At 40.4% G+C, this 18,461-nt stretch overlaps 1 protein-coding gene across 2 annotated transcripts in view; it reads right to left on the bottom strand.

Annotated features, from left to right (window-relative positions):
* Nucleotides 1–18,461, bottom strand: part of LOC124137477 (protocadherin gamma-B5-like) — a 51,555-nt gene that overhangs the window by 16,226 nt on the left and 16,868 nt on the right. For both annotated transcript variants that reach the window (XM_046503792.2, XM_048387996.1), the window contains one exon: nt 11,026–11,151. The gene's annotated coding sequence lies outside the window, so the exon portion shown is untranslated. The remainder of the gene's footprint in view (nt 1–11,025; nt 11,152–18,461) is intronic.

Genomic DNA, 18,461 nt, shown 5'->3' with positions numbered 1-18,461 from the left:
CCTGCGAACAATGATACGAGTTTCACATATACATAATAACACTACCTGTATAAGACGCTAATGCGGGTACATCACGATCTCCGCGCCTATAGAAAACAAGACCGGGCAGAGAATACAACCCTGTCGCAGAGATAGAGATATGCCATACGCGTGAAACAAATGGCCGTCAAATTACCACAGCATCTGTTGAGGGACTACGGTGGGTAAAAGGGAGCACTGGGGCTGAAAGGGACCCCCTCTGTCACTGTCTAGCCCCCCGTCACTTGCCCTGTGAGAGTTTCTCCCTAACATTAGGACTTGACAGGGGATTTGGAACTCTGGGTCTTATCTGCTAGATGGTCAGTGTGATAAGGATGAATAGCAAATTATTGTGTCGTTGCTTAATGTTAACTCAAGCTTAAATATGTTTTGTGCTACTTTCTTACGGATCAGTTTTGACACATTGTATTATTTGAGCTTAAGATGTGCTGATAAACACATTTTCCATTTTGATATTGCAGAAACATTTGAAGTGATAATGGTCTCTTGGTGGCCGATATATGACACGACGAATTATCCATGAAGTTATCAGATGCGCACACTAACACAAACGTTTGCCGCTTTGACGTGTACACGTGTTTTTCAAATATGACAAACTGAAACTTTATGATATACAATTTAAATATATACACTCAGACATTAAATATCTCTTCCATATCAGTAAGGAAATGTGACATATATTTGCCAGGTACATTAAGAGATTAGAAAATGAAATTTGGGGAAAATAAGAGCCACTGTTTATAAATATCAATGATTACTTTATGTAATGGTTCATGTCAAAAACTTTTTCAACACCCCTGCTATGATTCGTGATATTAGGCAGCTCATATTGCTATAGTACAAGAACTTAGCGATCGCTTAGACACCGCTACTTCAGTTTTACGATTCTATCTATTGTTTATTCGTGGCGAATACTTTAAATTCACTTTCACAACACAAAGAGGACGACATTATATGATACTTTCACACATTATTTACGTATAAATGTTTGCATGCACCATTTACATTTTTTGGAAACCCCTTTCTCTCTTTCCGCAAACCCCTGTCTCTACCCGCCACTCATGACTTCTATCCCCTGTGTGCCAGCACACTCGTCTCCAGTGACCGAGAACACAATGGAACATTAGGCTAATTTCACGGTAAAAATCAAAGCTTAGCTGGTATTGTCCAACCCAGAAGCTGAGGAACTCGATCCACCATGCGTAAAATGCTGAAAAACTTTTATCACTCTGTGCACGCACAATTTCAAGCACTGTCTCTCAGATAAGAGGAAGACCACGGTGGATTGTTCTTCCTGAGACACTGCAACGATTTCATCCAAGCCGCTGTTCAGTGGGCAGAAAATGTCCCCTCTCTTTACTTTCAGATTAACGAACACCCTGCAATTATTCGGCAATAAACAACGTGAACGTTTCAATGTTAACAATAACAGATGGGTTAACGTTATCTGTTACGGCCGCGTTATGGTATTGGCTGTCACAGATCGCTATCTGTTGTCTGTGGTACGGTCAATTGGTAATATAGGGATGGGTTAAGAGATTTGTGAACATAGTGCCGGTGGTATGTATATGCGGGTCGTGATACCATGTAGACCGGGGTTTTACCAACGCACGAAATGACGGTGGGAGAATTGGGCCACGTTGGTCTGTGACGACGTAGTTCCGCGGTAAATGAGGTAAAATAGTTGTGGTACCTCTTTAACTCGAAGTCTGAAGTCTGTGTTTTCTCACGGTGGATATACTTCTTCGTTATCTCAAAGTCAACGGTGCGAGTTACCCGTACTTCGAGACACGCGGAATGACGATATAAGACAAAAGTTCAATAATATAAAGGAATAAGCCATGATCATATAGTTACGTCGCCTTAAAGGACGTAATGAGTTAGTGGATTTCGAGTTAGCGAGGTGTTACGTGAACGTACATGCGGGACTTCACTGGTGTAACACCCCCTGTAATATTAGGGCTTGAACTTCAGTTTATTTCATATCTACGTGTTTAACTATCGTAGGTCCCATGTTTAAAAACAGGGTAAGGGAAATGGTTATCTGTACAAGACAGAGATGGGTGAGGGAATGGGGTGGGTATTTTACCTGTACTGTCCAAGTACCCACGCAAAACGCGTCCACGGGGTAGGGTCATGAAATAGTACACACGGGGGGTTTACCATCACTAGGTTCTTTCAGGAATAATTGGGATAGGGAATTGGGGCAGCGTGGTTCTGGTGATTGTCAGATTGTCAGATTAGAGATGTTGGTCAGGTATTGTGTTGGTCAGGATATACGACTGAATGTCCTCCCATCGGGGGTGGGAAAAGTGGTGCTTTCATGTGTCTGAGTCGTGGCAACATCCGCACTGTATCTACAGATAGACTGCCCCTGTTCACACGGCGTTTTACTAAAACTGAGAGAAATAGGGTGGCGTGTTGGGAGATAGCATTAAGTAGCTGGGAGTATTATACTGTCTTAGAGGTAGTCTCGGGGAACGACATGTGGGTTCAGTTTGTGTGATTGATGTCTGGCTCTTGATGACGCTTAAATCCCAGGGATCTACTCTTGCTTGGCCATATACAATTCTTATTTGATATCTTTATAAAAAAAATAAATCGAAATTGTTTTTGATATATCATTATTGTATCCACAATTTCTGTTTTTACAGTCGTGATTTCATTTTATTAATGGGGATTCGAAAATATAAAGAAAAATGAGTTGTTGGGTCGCTCTGTGAATAGGAACAGGCAAATGATCGAATGTGGCCTTATATTTGCTGTAATACCATTCCACTGTTTTAACTTTTATTTAATGCGTGTGAAGACGAGAACAAAGTAATGCATTCGTAAAGCTATATCAGACGAGATCGATAATTTACCTTTACTAAACATATCAATTAGTGCCTGAAAAAAGTGAAATCGAAAGAACCGATATTGTTATTGATGCATGACGTTGCTGTGTGGTATGGCTAATTTGATGTTGTTGGATATTCCTGAGTGGTATTGTGGAATATTCCTGCGTGGTACTGTGGAATATTCCTGTGTGGTATTGTTGAATATTCCTGTGTGGTATTGTGGAATATTCCTGCGTGGTACTGTTGAATATTCCTGTGTGGTATTGTTGAATATTCCTGTGTGGTATTGTGGAATATTCCTGCGTGGTACTGTGGAATATTCCTGTGTGGTATTGTGGAATATTCCTGCGTGGTACTGTGGAATATTCCTGTGTGGTATTGTGGAATATTCCTGTTTGGTGGAATATTCCTGTGTGGTATTGTGGAATATTCCTGCGTGGTACTGTGGAATATTCCTGTTTGGTGGAATATTCCTGTGTGGTATTGTGGAATATTCCTGTTTGATATTCCTTTGATGTACCCGGATGATACAGTTTGATTATCGCCATGTGATGTTGTGTGGTGTTTTGTGATATTCCAGTGTGATACTGCTTAATATCGATGTGTGATGTTGTGTTGTGTGATATTCCAGTGTGATAGTGCTTAATATTGATGTGTGATGTTGTGTGATATTCCAGTGTGATACTTTTTGATATTGATGTGTGATGTGTGATATTCCAGTGTGATAGTGTTAAATATTGATGTGTGACGTGTGAACTAGCTGTGTGATAGTGTGACGCTAGATGCACTTCTGATAGAGTTGTATCATATTGACGTGATGTTGGATGCTGTTAGGTGATGTTGGTGTGTGGTATTGCAGCGGAACTGCTGAAAGTGGCAGAATCTCAAATCACCCTGTCACTCAAATGAAGCATGCATGTTGTAGATCTGTGTACATTTCAAGTTCATCCGGTATCCGGTCTACCGCTGTTGTTAATAAACAGTTTAGGGTGTAGAGGGAGTAACGATGTCCCAGGGCCATCTCACGCTGCCGTACAACGACGCCTTTATAACAAGAATAAGGACCTCAAAACTATACAGCAGGAAGGTTAAACGACACATTGAAATAGTTTAAAACGGGAGACAAGCAAGCAGAAAAGCGGAAACAACTGCTCTGGAAACCAGCCGACGTCATGTACAGATAATAGGTTCACACTTTCTATACATCGCGACGACTCTCTCTTCAGGCACAGTTTATCCGGGGTGGTTGGGGTGGGGTGGGGAGGATGGATGGGTGGGGTAGAGAGGCTGGGCGGATGGGGTGGGGTTGTGGTTGCACGTCAGAATATCGCCAAGGGTTGCATCAGAAGTCCGTTTGTACGCTGATTCGCAACCCGGTATTCCGATGGGGAGGGTGACCGCGGGGGTCGTGTGTGGGTCTGAGAGAAAGGGGGAGGGGGGCATACAGGGTGGGGTCTGCGAAAGAGGGAGACCTTGGGCGTTGGTCATCATCCAGCGCGTTGTTATCGTAATCCCCGGGGTGAGGAAGACAGGGGTATTACAGGAATACACTGCCCCTGTTTTATGGGGATAGTTAATGAAGGGGTAAGATGAGTTGGAAAGATAGAAAGAATGAATGTTCAGTAGGGATGGGGTAAGGTTAGCGATTAGCATTAGTAGAAGGGTTGGATGGGGATGAAGCAAACACATCCAAATTTACGACCTAGCAATTTTAAAATATTTCAATAGGAACCCTACACGAGTTATTCGCTAAACCTTTGAAAGTAATGTCGACTGGTCAATGGTGTACATATATCTACAGTACTACATGGAAACAGTTAGGAAACTTTAATCGCTTTCAGATATAACGAAAAACGCCTTAGCAAGGAATTAGTTATGCTAGGAAAAATAAATATAACTCGATGATGCTAAATGCAACTTTTTTAGGGAATAATTTTAAAGCGTCAGCTCCAGAGACTAACCAGTCTCGATTATCCGACGAAACAGATTCCATTAGACGTAAAAGGTAAAACAGCGGTGAAAATATATGAATGGATCACTGATGAAGGAATATGTAATTATTCTCAGGTTTGATATTGGACATCTCTGTCACATTTCAAGTTTGTCTGACCAGGCATTTCCAGGAATCAGGAAATAGCCTTTTGTTATTCTGAGAATGTTAACGACAAGCGGCTCCAGATGTACACACAATGTACATTACCTAATCAAAATGGCATCAGTAGAAATGTACACTTTTCCAGTAGTAAATGTCAAAACCCAATTAACCCTATTAACCCCCTTGTCGGTTTCAGCGCGGAGATAAACAGTCAGTAGAAACAGGACCGTGTATGTATCTGCAGTTATCACGCCCCGACATTATCCCAGCTGAAGAAAATCACATGTTTACCAGACAATAAACACACCCAGTTGTGGCTGGGAGTGAAATGAACCAGATTGTGTCATGCGCCTTGCGAAACTGATTACATACATGCGGTGAGTGACCCGGGGTCGAGGGTCAGAGGTCACCAGCCACCACGATCCAGCGTGTAGATTTGGACATGGATGCTGGATATGGATGTCGATTTCCACGTCAGCTGTCGAGATATTCATGATTGATGTCGGAATGGTGAGACGATTGTCGTGTGTTGGTGGCAGCTATCGACAACGTGTAATTTGCTCAACACCTGGGTTATGTAATGTACATCGTGGTCGATTTCAGTAGGAGTGAATGTCATGGAGTGCATAAAGACATGATATTGATTGTTGTAAATTTGGACATCGGTGTTCATGTACATTTCATTGCGGTAGTGAATAGAACAGTTTCGTTCACACTAGTGTTAATTGAAACTCATAAATCTATTGCAGCTGTAACAATTCGAGGAGGCTAGGTAGCCTAACGGTTAAAGCGCCTGTCCGATATGCCGAAACCCCGGGTTATTTTTCCCTCATGGGTCAGTATGAAACATCTATACATTTTACAGGTGATCGGGTATACTAAAGTAGAGCTATAACACTAGTTCAAGTAGTGATGCTTTTTCAAAGAAAGTACACGATTACTGTACGCGAACTACCGCATCAGAAAATGCATCCCTCCTTTCCCTAACAGCTGTATCAAGTCACCATTTACAAGAGTGTTTGACCTGCCTGATTTGGTGTCATCGCATCCGGCCAACGCGGGTCGTTGTTCATAATATCAACCACTGGTTCATCTGGCCCAATGGCGCATAACAACATTCACTCACTTGTCACTTGGAGAATGCTTATATACCAAGGTTCCCACATACAAAGACAATTAATAGTAATCAACCGAGAATGTGCAGAAAAGGATTTCCATTGACCTTTGTAGATCACGTGTTACTTTAGATCTTCTAGCATTTGGATATCAGTCAATGGCTTCCTTTAAGTTAGTTTCAAGCAAATATGTTGTTGTATATATCATGTAAGTATATAAATATCCCATTATGACACTTGATAACAAAATGCGTATCGCTGTTAAAATGGTTTCCAAATATTCCTTTCACGCAAAAAAGGCTGAAAAACGTGAAGGAAATCCTTAAAAGCCTACAAGCGCCCTATCTAGCGATAACATTACTCCCCCCTGTCGCTAGACACAGCAACGAAATACATACGTATTTTATCACCTCATACGCTGTTTTCTCCTGTCTGAGAAATCAAACTGTTAGTTATAAACCCTGACATCGCTTCAAGTCGTGATATTTATCCACGATAACCAAACCAACAGTTTGTGTCACGCGAAAGCCCATGGCGGGAAAACGTGCGACACGAGAGCCTGGCTACTGCACCTGCGCACAGAGGGAGGTCTTCGTGTGAAGTGTTTCCAGCTGTAATCAACCTCATGTACAGACATTGCAAAACAATGAGTGCTCCCCAACAACGTATGGAAAAATTTCCCCGAGTCGCTGCACAGTGGGATATGTTATCTATTGAATCAAACCCTTAGAATTCTCTTGGTGTCAATTGAACATAAATAAATAACTTTGTTATTTCCGTCCCTCGACAGTACGCAGATTCAGACCATGGAATCTCCTCGTTCTATGGGAAAACTTTAAAAAAGTGTTTTATTTTAAGACCAGGTGGTCCAGCGTTTCAGGAGGAATAATTATTTTACAGCCATCGTGTCAATTTTACGTTTTTTTAAAACATCTACATTTGTTCAAGTTTGGTCAAGTCGAAGACAAGATTTATTCATCTCTATCTCTGTTAGGAACAACATGGGGTGAGTGAGTGAGTGAGTTTATGCTTTACGTCACATCGGCAATATTCCAGCCATATCGTGACGATGGGAACAACATGGAGCTGTTAATGGGTGGGTTTAAATCCTTCTACAGTTGTGATGTCGTATGTCTGGCTGTGCCCGCTTTAAAGCTCAAAGTGAAGGGAGTCTGAGACGTATAACATTTTGGTATCATCACGAACACGTGACTAGTGCTGACAAGCCAGGACTCATTACCAGGGCGAAACTGAGTGAGTGAGTGAGTGAGTGAGTGAGTGAGTGAGTTTAAATATACCTCTTGTCAGGTTAACGTGGGAGACAGGCTATGTCGATGCAGGTTGTTGTCGTTCATCTATCAGATGAAACAAATTCAATAACTGGGAGTCTGGGGCTGACAAGGGAAAGGAAGACCATAAGCTGATCGCGTTGGAGATTCGAACCCACGACTAGCGGATCCTGGCAGTATGGGCATAGGTGTAAGATAGGGGTGACTATTGGTGACTGGGAATCACTATTGCGATAACTACTGGTATAGAAAGAAACTATTGCGATAACTACTGGTATAGAAAGAAACTATTGCGATAACTACTGGTATAGAAAGAAACTATTGCGATAACTATTGATATTGAAAGAAACTATTGCAATAAATATCTATAGTTTTATATATCATTTAGATGGATTTTAGAGTTGAATTAAACCTTGGAACTGAAGTTTCCTTTAATGTGATAACCATAACAACAAATAAAAAGTAAAGTTTGGGATATGACTGATTTGTATTTTCTTTACCCTAATAATTTAAGAAAAAGAAACTTCCAAATTACCATGTATAAATTACTACCACTCATGATCAGAAGAAAAACAAATTTGAACAGCATTGCATGTACAATCGAGACTATCAATATTCCTAACTGAAATCGATACTATTGATCGGAAACTGATTTAACAATCGATTTATTGACTTCAAGTGCTTACCAATAGCAATATATCGATATTTCGATTGATCGTGACACCCCTACTCAGTACCTCGAAAATATATGAGTGAGAGCATCTTCCTTACTTGAAGTGGGTTCGGGTAGGTGATCTTACACTCGGGGTTCGGGTAGGTAATCTTACATTCGGGGTTCGGGTAGGTGATCTTACACTCGGGGTTCGGGTAGGTGATCTTACACTCGGGGTTCGGTAGGTGATCTTACACTCGGGGTTCGGGTAGGTGATCTTACACTCGGGGTTCGGTAGGTAATCTTACACTCGGGGTTCGGGTAGGTAATCTTACACTCGGGGTTCGGGTAGGTGATCTTACACTCGGGGTTCGGTAGGTGATCTTACACTCGGGGTTCGGGTAGGTGATCTTACACTCGGGGTTCGGGTAGGTGATCTTACACTCGGGGTTCGGGTAGGTGATCTTACACTCGGGGTTCGGGTAGGTGATCTTACACTCGGGGTTCGGATAGGTGATCTTACACTCGGGATTCGGTAGGTAATCTTACACTCGGGGTTCGGGTAGGTGATCTTACACTCGGGGTTCGGGTAGGTGATCTTACACTCGGGGTTCGGGTAGGTGATCTTACACTCGGGGTTCGGGTAGGTGATCTTACACTCGGGGTTCGGGTAGGTGAACTTACACTCGGGGTTCGGGTAGGTGATCTTACACTCGGGGTTCGGGTAGGTGATCTTACACTCGGGGTACTTAGAGGAAGTAATGCGGTCATTATGTTTGAGAAAGATTATTACTTACAACATATCTTTATATAATTAATATCTAAAATTGAACTTATTGTCATTGTGTTATTAAAAGTAAATACATTGAGAAACGCTAGTTCGGACCTCGATAATCCGGAAACCTCGCTTCCGGGATATTTAAAGGAACTTTCCACCATTCCAATGATTCGTTAATCCGGACGTTGTCACTGAGAACGGTACCAGCGGATTAACGGGACATGTACAGTCAACGGCGTTAATCCTACCGCTATCGTTCCCTTGGGAATGGTCCGGGTTGACAAATGCCCGGATTAAACACGGTTTTCATTAACAAATCGTGTAATAACATTTCAATGTTTCAAGACATTCGTTTCTATCAGCATCTGCCCGTCGACAAGGAAACAGTCTTTAGAAGTAACGCTTAATTAAATATAACTAGTAACGGTTTAACGAAAAATAACTTAGCGTGGTGTCAAAGGGGAATCACGTGACCTCAACCTGAACAGGTGTGTCTAAAAGGGGTATGCTTCATGTTTCACAACTGATACTTCTGTCCTACAAAATAAATATACCACACCAGTTTATTGACACCTGTTAGATTTGAGAAAGGCGCCCATGTCAACACGCGTCTTTATTTGTACTATTGGATATTAGACATATTTCACCCACCATCAGGCACGGGCGGAACATATTTCAATCAATCAAAACACATGGAATCAGCGCCGGCGTCGGGCTCGCCGCTGGCCGTGCAAATAATTTAACCGGAAGAGGTCAGTGACAATTCCCGGCATGCACAGAAGCCACTTCCTGGCGAGTCCTTTGAACAATTGATCTCTGTTAAAACATACCGGCGAGTGTGTACAGGTATTCAATGACCGCAGACACTGGGCCCACCTATTGACTATATCGGACGGAGTCAAGTGATAATTTATGTTAACTTTCTGAACAAGCAAGAATGTATTCCATGACGGTTAAATTCAATGGCCAGCTAAGGTATCTCCAGTGATCATACCTGTAGAAAAATAGCAAGACTCCTCTACTAAACATACACAACGTTTAACCGATGTCTTGGTGTTTTTGATTCTCATATTTTAGTTTTTACTTATTCGATTTTTAGCTAGTATTTCAGTCACTATAGTCCGTGTGGTATACTGGTAAATGTATTGTATACAGGACGGTTCCAGAAGGCTTACGGGATATGTATTATCTAAAAAAGGAGGGCCGTTTAACCAATCATCAGTGACCATTATTGATGAGAATAGACTTGGCTTAATTCAACACGTGAATATCTTTACTTGTAACAACGCTATATCTTTATGTAAGGTTAAACTGTGCCAAAGAGGCTGAGTTTCCAAGACGCACTTCATTACTATTTGAACCCGACCAGGTCTTTGACTCAAGCTGGTTATCTTGGGGGAAGCAGCAAATATATTCATCTTGAGCCAAGGATCTGTTCACATTTATATTTTCTCTTGAAATGTTCTGAAAATCGTACTTTTCCACTTATTTTAGCAATACCTATGTATTGGGTTGTGTCAGATGTCCAAATCTTACTATTGTATGTAAGTAAAAATAACAATTTTCAGCCATTAAAACGTGTCTGATTATAATAATAATACAAATATGTCAATGTTTTCCGTAAGTTTAAATTTGACATTTCCATTTGGCTAAATAGAACCATTATAATACTATGGCCAAATAGAACCATTATCATACCATGACCAAATAGAACCATTATCATACCTTGACCAAATAGAACCATTATCATACCATGGCCAAATAGAGCCATTATCATATCATGGCCAAATAGAACCATTATCATACCATGACCAAATAGAACCATTATCAGACCATGGCCAGATAGAACTATTATCATACCATGGCCAAATAGAACCATTATCATACCATGACCAAATAGAACCATTATCATACCATGGACCACTAGAACCGTTATCATACCATGGCCAATGTTTTCCGTAAGTTTAAATTTGACATTTCCATTTGGCTAAATAGAACCATTATCATACCATGGCCATATAGAACCGTTATCATACCTCCTCTCACACTTCATCAAGCACTATAAATATGTACTAACCGACATATAAACACAGCCTGCCTCTCCCCCAGTACTTATATTGATCAGATAAAGGCGGTACTGGAGGTAAGTACGCAATTGTAACTGTAGAAGTGATGTTTGGTAAATATTACACTAGAATTTCACTTAAAAACTCTTACCTTTAAATTAGGATGGAGTACGTCTACTTCAACTGTTCTGAGGAGAGGAGGTAAAGTCTGCTATGCCTTGACCACTGGTCAGCGTGTATGACCAACTGTCCACCCAGGTCTATTACATACCTGTACCTGTGGCCAAGAAAAACAACCTTTCATTAACGTCTTGTTACTTGTGCCTGGACGATTGTCCGAGCTCGGACATAAGAAAACATGGCCTGACCGCTGGGCATTTCACTCCCGAATCAATTACACTGATCCGGTCCGTTCAAACATTCTTTACAAATATGCATTGGTATAATACGGTGTTTGTATTCGAGCTTATCCCGATCAGTAACTGGTTTGTCACAAATCGTCGCCTCGCGCGAATACAACGTTAAACTGCATTGATCAAGACTCGATGCTAATTGATTCGCCAGAGTCGTAATTCAGTCGATTCTTCAATCCATTGTTGATTAATGCTCACAGGACAGCAAAGAAGTCGCGGTAATTTCTTGCGTAAATATCAGGAATCACCACTTTCCGTTGGCCGCTTTCCCATTGCACGCACGGAAACTTGTTGCTCGCCCTCGAGAAAGAAAAACAACACAATCGACGTTCCTCTGCAACGGATGTCGCGTTGGAACCGTGGTCGATGTGATGTCGTTGTCGGGATGCAGAGCTGCAAATATGTTTTACGTGGCTCAGACGTCGCTGAAGTCGTAGTGAAGTATTTGAGGGGTGAAACATTGAACCCTGAATTATTATGCAATTCTGTTTTTACAGAATTGTCAATGTCTTTAGAGGGATTTTAATGCCAAAATGTTACCACGTGTATTTATTTCAAATATTTAATGAAGTTTTGGTGTTATTTTGTGAATTTCAAGCTGTTTAAGAATTAGAGGCGATTGTTTATATTTATATCAATATTTAAGGAAACCTGGGTTTAATTGTGTAATTAAATTATTTAAGCGCACGAAATGATTACATGATTAATAAGAAAAGCGATAAAACTATTTCAATTGTCAAAAGAAATGTCTGCTAAAAATGAATCCATTGTACGATTATCGTAACCATTTCAGTTACATTTTATACGGAATATAAGACTTCCAAAAATATACGTAAAATTGTGTATTGTGTGTAATTTGAATAATCAAGCGGGCTTACTAATAAATTACATCTGTCAAAACATCAAATACTTGATGAACAATGATGTGTTGGAATCAAAGGCATACAGCCTCTTCTAATTAGTTCAATATATGATCCAGAGATTAACACAAGAAACAAAGGATTACACGACGTGACATTGTAGGACAACACACTCACTCAGCAGTACACCAACAGTCATCGGTTGTACGTGCCTCACACCTGTTCATCAATGGAATACTACTGACCAACACCAAAACGTGTTTTCTTTCAATAGAATTCACAACTTGTTGCTAAAATGAACTTGTCTTGTTGACAGACTGTCTTAAATACTAAACCTTTTCAAACGCGAACCGAGTCAGAATCACTTTCTTTGAAGTGGTCTTTTTGAAGTTGAAACATTAAAGGATGATTGCTTAAATATTTTAATACTCAGGTAAAAGAGAGTCTTTTTCAAAATAATTCTTCTCACGACGACAGTGCGTTCCAACGATGCTCCTCACGATCGTTTTTCGACACATAGATCTGAAACACGACTTCTGTTACTCTGGGATTTTCGCGACATATCTCGAAATAAAATTCATTACCAGAGTTAGCTCGGAATGTTGTGGAACACTTAATGTCGATTATTAAATATAAATTTCAACCCTGAAGCTAAGAGGTATTTTCCACTTCTACCCACCCCTTCTCGGTGTTAATGGTTTCTTCACTTCAACTTCACCTTCTTTCAGATCGGTCCAACGACCATGCTGGTGCAAGACGCTTACCCAAACTGACCCGAATTGTTTGATAGGCATTACTTAGAAATTGACGGATGACAAAGTAGACACAAATTATGGATAACAACTCTTTATTTACTGTAAAGCCTTATTTGACAACGATATAAGAGGTTATACCGAAAAGTCGCCTTTACAGTAAGTTGTTATCCATAAATTGGTTTGGCTTGGTTTGTTTGTTGTTTATCGCCGCACTCAGCAATATTTCAGCTATATGACGGCGGTCTGTAAATAAGCGAGTTTGGACCAGACAATCCAGTGATTGACATCCTGAGCATCGATCCACACAATTGGGATCGATCCAAAAATTGTGTCTAGTTTGTCAGATTGGTCTCTAGCACTCCCTTGTCTATTGCTGCTGTAAGATGAGACGGGTTCGGTCGGGTGGTCAGGCCTGGTGATTTGCCTGCATTCATCTCTCTCACAGTGCTTCGACTGTTACTCATGCGTTCTGTCACTCATGCTTTCAGACTTGATATTTTGCAGGCCGCCGTGATATACATGAAGCTAGAATGTTGCTGACTACGGCGTTATACAACATTCACTCACACGATGCTGAGAACAGTCCCGTTATGAGGGTAAATAAGTCCCCACAGAATCTGCGGGACTTATACATGGGGTGGGGGGTGGGTGGGGGGGGGGGGGGTGGGGGGGGGGGGGGTCAGATTTCATGGAAGGGTTATACAGTAAAGTACGTTTATGACGAACACGCTTATATTTCGTGTATATAGGTTGTATATGTGCCTATTACGAACTACGGTTATGGCGAACTAAAATAAATGGTCCCTTTTAGTTCGTTATAACCGTAGTTTACTGTATGTTGTAATAAGAACACATGGCAACAGAGTTTGGGTCAACGGGCTTTGATCAGTATTTCAGTTATTTCAGGGCATCGGCTTACTGTGATCGGAAAGTCCGCAGTGATGCAGGTCGCAGACGTTTACCACTTTGGCGAAACCCACGAGCACGGGTATGGTGCTGAGAAGCCTAGTACCAGATCGGGGCAAACCGGGATTCGAACCCATGGTCTTTTGATTCTGGAGACCCAAGACTAAACGTAGTGCGTCTGGTTGACTTACAAATAAGAATATAATATATATAATTTTACCCCGCAACATTGAGGTTTACGTATTATATTCATATCAGAATCGAACACCAGTCTTTAAACGAACTAAATCGTTACCAACTGGCCTAACGATGCCTCTGATATCCGTTTTAAAGCACCTCGGCAACAGTTGAACTATTGTGTATTTACGTTTTGTTAACCGGTGCATTTTACGAATTTCTATTTCCTGTCAGTGCCCCCTCAAATCGACCAATATGGTGTCAATGACAACCATCTTCATCTCCGATCCTTGAAGTTGAGAACAATAAATATGGCTATTTGAGTTCTAAACATTCAACCCAATTCGAACTCCGATGTTCTGGATTTTCTCCAGCCAAGTCCTGTTCCGTTTCTTTTCACGTCCAGAAATTACATCAATTTGCAACACGTCCGTATTTTCCACAACAATGAACAACGGTTGAAAAAATGTTATTTCTTATTTTCTGGCCTTGAATCGTCACGTGAAACATTCGAGGAAAATAAAACATCGCTAATACATGATAAGACACCAGTCAACAAAAGACAATGAAACGTGTAAATAGATGAGACAGGGAAGCGATCTCTGGTATGCGCGACCGCCGTGGTGTAGCATCTCACAGTCACAGGTGAACGTTTAGTTAAGAGTTACCTCCCCCTTTATTGCGGCCGCCACACACAAGTGAAAACAAATCACCCTGTTTAATGTTGTGTGGCCCTACTTGGGGATATAACAAATCTCATTTAGATAGTGGTGTATTCTACTGAACATTCAAGGTTAGATTTACAGAAGACTAAAACGACATTTAATTAAGCGTTTTCTCCCGCTAAAACCGACGATAAAACATTGTCCGTAGAAAGTAATGGCTAACACCGAAAAATAAATTTGTTTTAAATTCGACAATTGTAACGATGAGACAGTTGTAAAAGCTGAGAAAAAAAAGAAATCCATGTAATTGTAATAATACTATTAAAAACAGATATTTCATGATAATTCAATATTAAACGTCCAAAATATATTTCCATGTTTGAATTTTAACTATCCTAAAGGATCATATTTGTGAGTTGTTTCTTTCAGATAATTACGTTTCAACCAAGAATATGTAAACAAAAGTTCTTTAATTGCATGAGGAACGTTTCGAACTAATACAAAATTTCGAACTAACGTAAACTTATTTTAAACATTTCTTGGTGCCCCGGTGGGGCAGGATACGCTTAGCTTCTCGCGAACACCTGGTATCATCACTATTTGATGTTGATTCATAAACACATACTAATCATAAAGTCGGAATCGTAAATGGGCTCTGCTTTAAGCAGACATTTCTAATGATTCTGGAAATAGTTTTGTCGCTCTTACGTAACAAACGATCGGAACTATCAATAATCATCGAGGTTGACGATTGACATCTAAACTAAAAGGTCCGTGAAGATCCGGGGTAGAATAGGTCTTAAGCAACCCATGCTTGACGTAAAAGGCGACTAAGCTTGTCGTAAGAGGCGACTAACAGGATCAGGTGGTCAGGCTCGCTGACTTGGTTGATGCATGTCATCGATCCCAATTGCTTGGATCGATGCTCATGGCATCAATTACAGGAATGTCTGGTCCGGACTTGATTACTTACAGACCGCTGTCATATAGCTGGAATATTGCTGAGTTTGGCGTTTAACAACAAACAAACCAAACCAATTTATGGATAAAAACTTCTTTATTTACTGTAAACGCGACGTTTCGGTATAACTCCTTATATCGTTGTCAAGTAAGGCTTTACTGTAAATAAAGAGTTTTTATCCATAATTTGCGGCGTTAAAAAGCAAACAAACAAACAAAACAAAAATCTAAAAACATAATCCTGGTTTAACGTAAGTCTGTCTATTTGTGAGTTATTGGAATGTTCAGTGCGTATATTTGGAGATCCATTACATGAAAATGGGCCTTGTGCGTATTATAAATGTAGATTTCAATGTTTGAAACCAAACTTTTTGTGAAGACAATCGGACATCAAAGTGCAAACAGATATATAATTGGGTACCATAGAATTGCAATGCATGTCAGTTGCGTCCAGTCCAAATATTATGTGTTTACTGCGAAGAGTTTGCGATTCCTTAATAATATTATGACGAAAAAATCAAAGGGATTTAGTGGATTTTTTTCTTTCGCCTCTTAAATTTCAAGCACTTGCAAACACCACAAAACACAATAAGAAAAAGTGCATGATAAATACACTTCCTATTGGAATGCTTAATCCCCAAAGCCCCATTGTTCTCTGTTGCAAGGACGTGTTTGTCACCGCGAGAGTATTGCAGGTTGTTGAATCCTTTACAGTTAGTTTTAAAATTATTTAAGAATTTCTGCGTCGAGTAAGGGTCTTTTTATTATCTTAAGAAATTGCATAGAAACATTTCAACATTTGTGTGTAAAAGCTGTATGAATATGAGATGAATAAATGTGCGATTTAAGGTTACCGTACTTTATATCGCGGTGTTGTACTGAGTAGAACAGAAAATAGCGCATAAGACAAATATTATTTTATTTCATGGCAAATGTTATATAACAATCATACATTCCTTTTTGTGTGTAAGACATAAAAATCACATTTCTTTCTAGAAGAATTAATCTAAATATCATTGTATCTTTATCACTATTTTGCATCTGTTTTGACAGAGGATTGATTATTCCCTGGTGTTGACTTTTATGTTTAATCTTCCAATGCTGCTTTCTGAATAGTTGTAGCGTCTTATGACCCGTGAGGATCCGGGGTAGAACAGGTCTTCAGCAACCCATGCTTGCCGTAAAATGCGACTATGCTTGTCGTAAGAGGCGACTAACGGGATCGGGTGGTCATGCTCGCTGACTTGGTTGATGCATGTCATCGTATCCCAATTGCGTGGATCGATGCTCATGATGTCAATTGCTGGGTTGTCTGGTCCATATTCGATTATTTACAGACCGCCGTCATATAGCTCGAATATTGCTGAGTGCGGCGTTAAACAACAAACAGAGACAGAGTGTAACGTTTTATATATACTGATATACAGAAATAAGAGAATGGTCAACAAAGTAGCATGGCTTGTTTGGAAATTACATATGTACCACCAATGCGGCATTGAAGAGAACACAGTATTATCAGATGTTAACATTACACTTAGTTACTTACTTTGTTTTCATGAAGCAGTTTATTTAATAAATCTTTAACACTACTGCTCAATATGAGTTTCATTACATGCGCAAAATATGTATTGATCTTATGACCAACGAAGTATGATGCCATGTAATCAACCAAGTCACTTAGTCTGACCACCCGGTCCATCAAGTCGCATCGTACGATCTGTATAGGTTGCTGGGAACCTATACCAACCCGGAATCCTTAAGAGTTCGGTCACGAAGATATTAATATCCCCTAAAGACGTACAATACAACACCACTGATGCATATCATCGTGGAACCTGTGAAGAATAGGTGCTTGCCGTAAAAGGCGACTATGCTTGTCGTAAGAGGCGACTAACGGGATCGGGTGGTCAGGTTCGCTGACTTGTGGTTGATGCACGTCATCGTACCCCAAATGCGTGCATCGATGCCCATGATGTCAATCACCTAATTCTCTGTTCCTTACTCGATTATTTACAGACCGCCGTCATACAACAAACAAACAAACAAATCCTCGAGGAAATAATAACAGTTAATATATTCCGTTATCTCTCTTTCTGTGAAGTTAGAAACAATACACGCCTATTATGTCCATGAGTTGCCACTCTGGTGTTCAGTGCAGTCTCACCTTGTTCCCATTCAGGAAACCAAACGGAGCATGTTATTCCGTACATCCGAAAATGATCACAGGATATTGATTTTGACATTCTGAATAAATCACCATAGTGTTAGGATCGAATGATTGCACTTCTAAAGGAGACACGCTTCATTTGACGCTGTGAACAAATCACTTGAGGCAAATGGTATAAAATATACATCTACCTAAGGCATTTTGTGCCCGGGGTATTAAATATTTACACGGGTAACTTGTTCAAGTCTCTTTACAACACCGCTTTGTTTTTTCTTTATCTTTTGAAGTTGTTGGTATTTTAGATCTGTTACAGAAAGACTTATCATGATTGCTATTTTGCAATGTAGGTTCTCTTTCAAAATAATGTCCAATGATCCATTTTTACTTTTTATTTGTATTTCAACCCCGTAATGTTAACTTTTCATTTGGTTGATCATGATCCATTGCAACGGAACATTAGTAAGTGGGTATGGGTTTACGCCACTTTTAGCAATATTCCAGAAGGTACGGTGGGGGGCTCCAGAAATGGGCTTTCCATATTGTACCCATGTGCGGAATCGAAGCCGGGCCTTCGGCGAACGCTTTAACCACTAGGCTAACCCCCCCCCCCCCCCCACCCACACACACACACACACACCGACACAAACACAGAACATTAACTTGTAACGTTTCTTAGGGGAATAA

This window comes from Haliotis rufescens, unplaced genomic scaffold (genome assembly GCF_023055435.1).
Source record: "Haliotis rufescens isolate VD_foot unplaced genomic scaffold, xgHalRufe1.0.p SCAF_7, whole genome shotgun sequence".
Taxonomy (NCBI): domain Eukaryota; kingdom Metazoa; phylum Mollusca; class Gastropoda; order Lepetellida; family Haliotidae; genus Haliotis; species Haliotis rufescens.
Note: the sequence above shows the minus strand (reverse complement) of the source record. Positions and strands in the feature narration are given on the sequence as shown.